We start from the raw sequence: 7907 nt of genomic DNA, 5'->3' as shown, positions 1-7907 counted from the left end.
TGATAGTTGAGTGTGTGGACTTGCTGAAAAGCTCTTATATTGACTTTTTCCGATGTTATGATAAATTACAATTGCTTCAATGACTGAGATTATAGTTTGTTAGTTTTCAATGAAGTTTCTGATTCATACTTTACATTGTGAATAAGACTGTTACTTTAGCATAAGAAATCATATGACAATATATATATATATATGTTGTTGTTATAAGAATGATGATGATGCCCTCATGTTCGTATTTTATTTTATAGACACCTCTATCTCTAAACATGTGGACATATTTTTCGTTATCGGCGTCTGCTTGAGGACAAGTGAGGTCTAAGCTTGGCGGAGTTGATACGTCCATTTTGCATCATGCTTTTATATCGATATTTATTGCATTATGGGCTGTTATTACACATTATGTCACAATACTTATGCCTATTCTCTCTTATTTCACAAGGATTACACGAAGAGGGAGAATGCCGACAGCTGGAATTCTGGGCTGGAAAAGGAGAAAATATTAGAAACCTATTCTGCACAACTCCAAAAGTCCTAAAACTCCACAGTAATCACTTTTGGAATATATAAAAAATATTGGGCAAAGAAAGCACCAGAGGGGGCCACCCACCATCCACGAGGGTGGGGGCGCGCCCTACCCCCTAGGCACGCCCCTTGTCTCGTGGGACCCCTGGCAGGCCTCCGGTGCCCATCTTTGGCTATATGAAGTCTTTCGTCCTAGAAAAAATCAGAAGCAAGCTTTTGGGATGAAACACCGCCGCCACGAGGCCGAACCTTGGCGGAACCAATCTAGGGCTTCGGCAGAGCTGTTCTCCCGGGGAAGCATTCCTCCAGGAGGGGGAAATCGTCACCATCATCATCACCATATCGATCCTCTCATCGGGAGGGGGTCAATCTCCATCAACATCTTCACCAGCACCATCTCATCTCAAACCCTAGTTCATCTCTTGTATCCAGTCTTTGTCTCAAAACCTCAGATTGGTACATATGGGTTGCTAGTAGTGTTCATTACTCCTTGTAGTTGATGTTAGTTGGTTTATTTGGTGGAAGATCATATGTTCAGATCCTCTATGCATATTAATACCCCTCTGATTATGAACATGAATATGATTTGTGAGTAGTTACGTTTGTTCCTGAGGACATGGGAGAAGTCTTGCTATAAGTGGTCATGTGAATTTGGTATTCGTTTGATATTTTGATGAGATGTATGTTGTCTCTCCTCTAGTGGTGTCATGTGAACATCGACTACATGACACTTCACCATTGTTTGGGCCTAGGGGAAGGCATTGGGAAGTAATAAGTAGATGATGGGTTGCTAGAGTGACAGAAGCTTAAACCCTAGTTTATGCGTTGCTTCGTAAGGGGCTGATTTGGATCCATATGTTTCATGCTATGGTTAGGTTTACCTTAATACTTCTTTTGTAGTTGCAGATTCTTGCAAGAGGGGTTAATCATAAGTGGGATACTTGACCAAGTAAGGGCAGTACCCAAGCACCGGTCCACCCACATATCAAATTATTAAAGTACCGAACGCGAATCGTATGAGCGTGATGAAAACTAGCTTGACGTAATTCCCATGTGTCCTCGGGAGCGTTTTCCTTTATATAAGAGTTTGTCCAGGCTTGTCCTTTGCTACAAAAAGGATTGGGCCATCTTGCTGCACCTTATTTACTATTATTACTTTTTACCTGTTACAAATTACCTCATCACAAAACTATCTGTTACCGATAATTTCAGTGCTTCCAGGGAATATCTTACTGAAAACTGCTTATCATTTCCTTCTGCAACTCATCTTGTTCGACACTCATACTTATTGAAAGGACTATGATAGATCCCCTATACTTGTGGGTCATCATGTAACTACAACGTCATACTAGGCCGGGTTCATGCAAACCAATGTGTGCCTTCCACTATGCACTAGTTTTTGATCCAGTGGGTGGATGATGAAGTGGAAGTCATTCATGCGGATAATTCGGCTTGTGTTGCTTTGGCCGATGCATTAGTGGATTGGCAACATCCTAATGCTACTTGCTTGACGGGGCGCGACTTATCAGAATTTGATTTTCTTAGCGCCACAAGAAGTGGTTTCGTGCCCGTTTCTTTAAAGCCCGTTGGCGATAATCGGCTCCAAGCTATGATGTATTTAAATGGATCCTAACTCAGAGTGGTTACAAAAGCGTCTTGTAGAATATTGGTCCAATGAGAACGATATGTATGAGTCCATATAAGAGTTAGATGATATGGATAAATTAGGACAAGGTTTTACATCGGCCGGTCCATTAGAAGAGATAGGTATAGGAGATGGTTCAACTCCTAGGCCGACATTTGTAAACTAAAATTTAAGAGCTGATCATAAGGCTAAGTTCATCGAGCTATTGAAAGAATATGTTTGTTGCTTTGCATGGGAATATCATGAGATGCCAGGTTTAAGCCGAGAACTAGTGTAGCATCGGTTACCTATAAAGGCTGGTTTTAGACCATACAAGCAATTGGCCAGAAAGTTTAATCCAAAAACATACGACTGGATCAAGGAAGAGATCGGTTGTTTTCTTAAAGATAATTTTATTAGACCTTAGAGGTATGCCCAGTGGATTTCTAACATTGTGCCAGTAGAGAAGAAAGGTTCTGGCAAGTTGAGGGTGTGCATTGATTTCAGAGATTTGAATAGAGCTACACCTAAAGATGAGTATCCCATGCCAATAGCCGATATGCTTATTAATGATTCTTTTGGACATAAGATCATTAGCTTTCTTGATGGTAATGCAGGGAATAACCAGATTTTTATGGCCGAAGAGGACATGTCCAAAACGGATTTTTGATGCCCCGGTTTCCTTGGTTTATTTGAGTGGACGGTGATGACCTTTGGGTTAAAGAATGCCGACGCCACATATCAAAGGGCTATGAATTTAATTTTTCATGATTTACTTGGTGTTATACTTGAGGTCTCTATTGATAATATTGTTGTCAAATCGGATGCTTTTGAATCTCACTTAGCCGATTTGCGTTTGGCTTTTGAAAGAATGAAGAAATATGGGCTGAAAATGAATCCTTTGAAGTGTGCCTTTGGTGTATCGGCTGGGAAGTTTCTAGGTTTCATTATTCATGAAGATGGCATAGAAATTGATCCCAAAAGATAGAGGCCATACAAAAAGTGAAGGCTCCAACATGCAAGAGAGATATGCAAAAGTTCCTTGGCAAGGTCAATTATTTGAGAAGGTTCATAGCTAATTTGTCAGGGAAAGTTGATACATTTAATCCTATCCTTTGGTTGAAGAATGATGTTGATTTCACTTGGGGGGCAAAACAGCAAGAGGCGTTTGATACGATTAAGAAATATTTTTGCACTCCTCCGGTTATGAAAGCGCCCAGGCACAGGGAGCCATCTAGACTTTACATTGCAGCGGAGGATGGTGTTATAGGTGATTTTTTGACTCAAGAGACCGAAGGAAAGGAGCATGCTATTACTTATTTGAGTCGGCGCTTATTGAACACTGAGACAAGGTATACATTTATTGAGAAATTCTGCTTATGCTTATATTATGCTTGCACAAAACTGAGACATTATCTAGTGCCTAGTACATGTTGGGTAACGTGGTATTTCAAAAAAATTCGTACGATCACGCTAGATCTATCTAGGGATGCATAGCAATGAGAGGGGAGAGTGTGTCTACGTACCCTCGTAGACCGAAAGCGGAAGCGTTAAGTAACACGGTTGATGTAGTTGAATTTCTTCGCAATCAAACCGATCAAGTACCGAACGCACGGCACCTCCGCGATCTGCACACGTTCAGCTCAGTGATGTCCCTCGAACTCTAGATCTAGCTGAGACCGACGGAGAGTTTCCTCAGCACGACGGCGTGTTGACGGTGATGATGAAGTTACCGACGCAGGGCTTCGCCTAAGCACTACGACAATATGATCGAGGTGGAAATCTGTGGGGGGGGGGCATGAGATCAACTTGTGTATCTATGGGGTGCCCCCTCCCCCGTATATAAAGGAGTGGAGGAGGGGAGGGCTGGCCTCCTATGGCATGCCCCAAGGGGGGATTCCTACTCCTAGTAGGAGTAGGTTTCCCCCTTCCCTAGTTGGAATAGGACAAGAAGGAAGAGGGAGAGGGAGAGAAGGAAAGGGGGGCCGACCCCCCCCCCCTCCCAATTCGGATTGGGCTGGGGGGCGCGCGCCTCCCACTTGGCCGCCTCCTCCTCTCTCCCACCATGGCCCATTAAGGCCCATTAACTCCCCGGGGGTTCCGGTAACCCCCCGGTACTTCGGAAAATGCCCGAACCTATCTGAAACCTTTCCGGTGTCCAAACATAGCCTTCCAATATATCGATATTTATGTCTCGACCATTTCGAGACTCCTCGTCATGTTCGTGATCACATCCGGGACTCCAAACTATCTTCGGTACATCAAATCACTTAACTCATAATACATATCATCATCGAACGTTAAGTGTGCGGACCCTACGGGTTCAAGAACTATGTAGACATGAACGAGACTCATCTCCGATCAATAACCAATAGTGGAACCTGGATGCTCATATTGGTTCCTGGAGGAAATATTCCCTAGAGGCAATAATAAAGTTGTTATTTATATTTCCTTATATCACGATAAATGTTTATTATTCATGCTAGAATTGTATTAACCGGAAACTTAGTACATGTGTGAATACATAGACAAACAGGGTGTCACTAGTATGCCTCTACTTGACTATCTCGTTGATGAAAGATGGTTAAGTTTCCTAGCCATGGACAAAGAGTTATCATTTGTGAAATGGGATCACATCATTAGAGAATGATGTGATTGACTTGACCCATCCGTTAGCTTAGCATGATGATCGTTTAGTTTACTGCTATTGCTTTCTCCATAACTTATACATGTTCCTATGACTATGATATTAAGCAACTCCCGAATACTGGAGGAACACCTAGTGTGCTATAAAACATCACAATGTAACTGAGTGACTATAAAGATGCTCTACAGGTGTCTCCGATGGTGTTTGTTGAGTTGGCATAGATCGAGATTAGGATTTGTCACTCCATGTATCGGAGAGGTATCTCTAGGCCCTCTCGGTAATGCACATCACTATAAGACTTGCAAGCAATGTGACAAATGAGTTAGTTACGGGATGGAGCATTACGGAATGAGTAAAGATACATTTTGGTAATGAGATTGAACTAGGTATGATGATACCAACGATCGAATCTCGGGCAAGTAACATACCGATGACAAAGGGAACAACGTATGTTGTTATGCGGTTTGACTGATAAAGATCTTTGTAGAATATGTCGGAACTAATATGAGCATCCAGGTTCCACTATTGGTTATTCACCGGAGATGAGTCTCGGTCATGTCTACATAGTTCTCGAACCCGTAGGGTCCGCACGCTTAATGTTTAGTGACGATCGGTATTATGAGTTTATGTGTTTTGATGTACCGAAGGTTGTTCGGAGTCCCGGATGTGATCGCGGGCATGATGAGGAGTCTCTAAATGGTCAAGTCATAAAGATTGATATATTGGATGACAATGTTTGGACATCGGAATGGTTCCGGGTGAGTTCGGGCATTTACTGGAGTACCGGGAGGTTACCGGAACCCCTCGGGAAGTATATGGGCCTTATTGGGCCATAGTGTGAGATAGGAGAAGTAAGCCTAGGAGGGGGCGCCCCCCCAAGCCCAATCTGAATTGGGTGGCAGGCGCCCCCCCTTTCCTTCCTCCTTCCTTCCCCTTGCTTCCTCTCCTAGTCCAACTAGGGAAAGGGGGGAATCTTACTCCCGATGGGAGTAGGACTTCTCCAGGGCGTGCCATAGAGGGCCGGCCCTCCCCCCTCCTCCACTCATTTATATACGGGGGAGGGGGGCAACCCATAGAAACACATGTTGACAATTGTCTTAGCCGTGTGCAGTGCCCCCCTCCACCATAATCCACCTCGGTCATATTGTAGCGATGCTTAGGCGAAGCCCTGTTCCGGTAGCTTCATCATCACCGTCATCATGCCATCGTGCTGACCAAACTCTCCCTCGACACTTAGCTGGATCTAGAGTTCATGGGATGTCACCGAGCTGAACGTGTGCAGATCACGGAGGTGCCGTACCTTCGGTGCTAGGATCGGTCAGATCGTGATAGTAGTGATACACATATTCATAATATTGAAGCCAAAAGATGCAGAGTTGATAATGATAGTGCAACTTATTTGTGGCACTGCCGTTTAGGTCATATCAGTGTAAAGCGCATGAAGAAACTCCATACTGGTGGAATTTTGGAACCACTTGATTATGAATCACTTGGTACTTGCGAACTGTGCCTTATGGGCAAGATGACTAAAACACCGTTCCCCGGAACTATGGAGCGAGCAACAGATTTGTTGGAAATCATACATACAGATGTGGGTGGTCTGATGAATATTGAGGCTCGCGACGGGTATCGTTATTTTCTCACCTTCACAGTTGATTTAAGCAGATATGGGTATATCTACTTAATGAAACATAAGTCTGAAACATTTGAAAAGTTCAAAGAATTTCAGACTGAAGTTGAAAATCATCGTAACAAGAAAATAAAGTTTCTATGATCTGATCATGGAGGAGAATATTTGAGTTACGAGTTTGGTCTTCATTTGAAACAATGCGGAATAGTTTCGCAACTCACACCACCCGGAACACCACAGCGTAATGGTGTGTCCGAACGTCGTAATCGTACTTTACTAGATATGGTGCGATCTATGATGTCTCTTACTGATTTACCGCTATTATTTTGGGGTTATGCTTTAGATACGGCTACATTCACGTTAAATAGGGCACCATCGAAATCCGTTGAAACGAGGCCTGATGAACTGTGGTTTGGTAAGAAACCAAAGTCATCGTTTCTTAAAGTTTGGGGCTTTGAGGCTTATGTGAAAAAGCTTCAACCTGATAAGCTCGAACCCAAATCAGAGAAATGTGTCTTCATAGGATACCCAAAAGAGACTGTTGGGTACACCTTCTATCACAGATCCGAAGGCAAGACTTTTGTTGCTAAATTTGGAATCATTCTAGAGAAGGAGTTTCTCTCGAAAGAAGTGAGTGGGAGGAAAGTAGAACTAGATGAGGTAACTGTACCTGCTCACTTATTGGAAAGTAGTTCATCACAGAAACTGGTTCCTGTGACACCTACACCAATTAGTGATGAAGTTAATGATGATGATCATGAAACTTCAGATCAAGTTATTACTGAACCTCATAGGTCTACCAGAGTAAGATCCGCACCAAAGTGGTATGGTAATCCTGTTCTGGAAGTTATGTTGCTAGACCATGACGAACCTACGAACTATGAAGAAGCGATGGTGAGCCTGCAAAATGGCTTGAGGCCATGAAATCTGGATGGGATCCATGTATGAGAACAAAGTGTGAACTTTGGTTGACTTGCCCGTTGATCGGCAAGTCATTGAAAATAAATGGATCTTCAAGAAGAAGACTGATGCTGACGGTAATGTTACTGTCTATAAAGCTTGACTTGTTGCAAAAGGTTTTCGACAAGTTCAAGGGATTGACTACGATGAGACTTTCTCCCCATAGCGATGCTTAAGTCTGTCCGAATCATGTTAGCAATTGTTGCATTTTATGATTATGAAATTTGGCAAATGGATGTCAAAACTGCATTCCTGAATGGATTTCTGGAAGAAGAGTTGCATATGATGCAACCGGACGGTTTTGTCGATCCAAAGGGAGCTAACAAAGTGTGCAAACTCCAGCGATCCATTTATGGACTGGTGCAAGCCTCTCGGAGTTGGAATAAAATTTTTGATAGTGTGATCAAAGCTTATGGTTTTATACAGACTTTTGGAGAAGCCTGTATTTACAAGAAAGTGAGTGGGAGCTGTGTAGCATTTCTAATATTATATGTGGATGACATATTGTTGATTGGAAATGATAT

Source organism: Triticum dicoccoides, chromosome 4A, assembly GCF_002162155.2.
Source record: "Triticum dicoccoides isolate Atlit2015 ecotype Zavitan chromosome 4A, WEW_v2.0, whole genome shotgun sequence".
Classification (NCBI taxonomy): domain Eukaryota; kingdom Viridiplantae; phylum Streptophyta; class Magnoliopsida; order Poales; family Poaceae; genus Triticum; species Triticum dicoccoides.
This window is presented reverse-complemented; position numbering follows the sequence as displayed.